We start from the raw sequence: 2,754 nt of genomic DNA, 5'->3' as shown, positions 1-2,754 counted from the left end.
ATGTAGTCATAAAATGAACATTAGTTTCTAAAGTACAGAAAAAATAATTAGGAACATTTTGGTGTATTCTCTAAAATGGCAGGTAAATGTAGAATTTATGGATACACATTAAAATCTTCTAAGCAAACTGACCTACATGAGACAATTTCTCACTAATTATTTTTCCATCTCTCTATTCAAATCTCTCTGCAAATATGATCATTTTCTAAGTCTCCAAAAGAATAAAAAGTGCTGGAGCCAGGGAGATGGTTCAGTGGAATAAAAGCTTCCCTGGCAAGCACAAGGGACTGAGTTCAGTCCCTGGTTGTGCCACAAATAAACAGTAAAAAGTGAAGAACTCCTTCTGGTTTTTGACTACTGGACTCACAAACTGGAAAAGTAAATAGAAGATGGAGAGAGCCAGGTATGGTCTTGGTGATTTATTAGGTAGTAAGGTTGGAACTGGATGTAATTTTAATAGTATACCCTGTGGCTAGCTCAGAGACTTTAAAGTCATCCAATATTAGAGTCAATACAATCATAAATTTGTTCAATACAGTCATAAATTTAAATGGAAAACATGATAAAATTAGCATCATTTTCCACAGCATATAGTACGCATGCACATAGGTACTAAATTTTAGATTACTCAGAGACTTCAAGAAATGCAGTCCTAGACTAAAAATCATATCTTTACAGCCATTTATATTTCCATAATGAATCATATGGTCCATGAATTGATTTTGGTAGCTGTTGGGAGCCGTGAAAGCTAGAGAATTGGTCAAATGTGTATAAGCTGGACTAGGCCTCAGTGCCTAAAGCAAATAAGCTACCTCAGTCCTGAGATAAACATCCTATCTGGTAAATGTGGGCTACTAGTTGTTAGGCAACCTTGTGTCATGTGTTACTCACTTTGCAAAGGTATAAATACATGTCTGTTTTGTTTTACTTCTGGGTTCTTCTCGCCAGCCAGGTAGATGAGTCACCACCTAACCCAGCTTTTGTTTTCTTATCTATGTTCTCCTCATTCCTGCCACCATTTCTCACTAGGTAAAACCAATTGCACAGAGACCAGTGGATTCCTACAAGTAGCACAGATTTTAGGCCTGTGTTGAAACATACACTATTACATAACAAAATAAAGACAGAAAAAAGACAAAATATTATATCATGGAAAAATCTTATGGTTTCATAGAAAGGAAGACATGATCAAATAATTGCAATGTTTTAATTAATAACAGTAAAATGAACACCCATTTAGCAAAAAATTATGAGAATAGACCTTCAGACTAGGTTCCATTTGCAACTGTAAGGCTAGCTTCCATTTTATCACTTACATGATCTTTCTGAATGGGTTTATATCATATCAAAAGTGATTTCTAGATTGAGAATTGAAGAATAAAAAATAGTTTTATGAGGTAAATATCAAAGGCACTTCATAAGGCAAGGTAGCAGCAAGTGACATGATGTAGAACAAAATGGCAAGTAATTCCAGTGGTTCCATGTAAGCCAATAACTACCATGGAAAATGATATACTGCAACATTAAGGAGTAATTAAAGATCAGGTTATAGAAGAACTCTTCAGCCTACTTGGGGGTTGGCTTGTATGCATTTCCAACTGTATGTCTTTGGAAGATTCAGCATCCCAAATACCAGTTTCTCTCTAAAAATTTTATCCTGGAAGATTATGTGAAAGAGACATAAAAAATAGCACTAGGACAGGGACAAGGTCATTATATTGTGATCCAATGTGTCCAAAGAGATGGTGGATTATAGCCAATGCATGCACTTGTCAAGATGTAACAAGATAGATAATGACAATTCTTGCAGGAGCAAAACATTTACCAAAGAAGTAGCAACACTTGGTACAGATCAACAAAATTAAGGAAATTATTCAAGACCATGTAAGTAGCAGAGATGTATTACCTAGAATTAAAGTTACTGACTTCAAGCCCATTTCTCTCTACTGCCCTACACCATTTCTTACTGATTAATTTTTTAAAAAAAGATTTCAAATTAGGGATTTCCAATGGTCTATTAATGTTGATGACTTCCCCTCAAAACCTTCCATTTATCTTTAAAACAAGTAAATTTAGATAAAACACATTATTGGTTTTCTTTTAACAAAAATTTCATTGTAATTAAACTCACATCACTTTCCTTCTCCCTTACAAATAAACACAGTTCATTGTGTCATGATTAAATCTTGAGCTTCTCTACAAGTAAGCAAAGGCAAATGAACTGATTTGCCGAAAGGGTGTGTGTGTGTGTGTGTGTGTGTGTGTGTGTGTTAGAATTCTACAAATTAAATTTGTACAACTGTACTGTGGATTTCTGCTGGTCTACGGAAAGGAGCAGTTGGTGCTTAATTTGTCTGGTCTCCTTTTTTCTCTTCTTAATTTCTTGTATATTTCTTTCTTCTTCCAATTTTGCATGCAAATATCTGGTAATGTGAACAACTAATTTGAAGACAACACTATGTAATACAACAAATACTCTGAAATTTGTACTATTTTGCTTAGTGAAATTCTATATCATTTGTAATTTTTCTGTTTTAATACTGTTTTTAACTCTCATTAAAAAATAAAATTAAAAAGGTAATAAATAAATAAATAAATTTGCACTGAGGACAGGGCCGCCCGTGCAAAAGACGCTTTCAGGCTCCCCAAGTACAGACTGCTTGTTCGCCAGAACTGCTGGGTCCCTTTGCAAAGGAAAGCTGTACTTTCTCCCTTTGTCACACCAGACAGCAATGGCCCTGAGAACTCTCTGGC

This window comes from Octodon degus, unplaced genomic scaffold (genome assembly GCF_000260255.1).
Source record: "Octodon degus isolate 3935 unplaced genomic scaffold, OctDeg1.0 scaffold00115, whole genome shotgun sequence".
Taxonomy (NCBI): Eukaryota; Metazoa; Chordata; class Mammalia; order Rodentia; family Octodontidae; genus Octodon; species Octodon degus.
Note: the sequence above shows the minus strand (reverse complement) of the source record.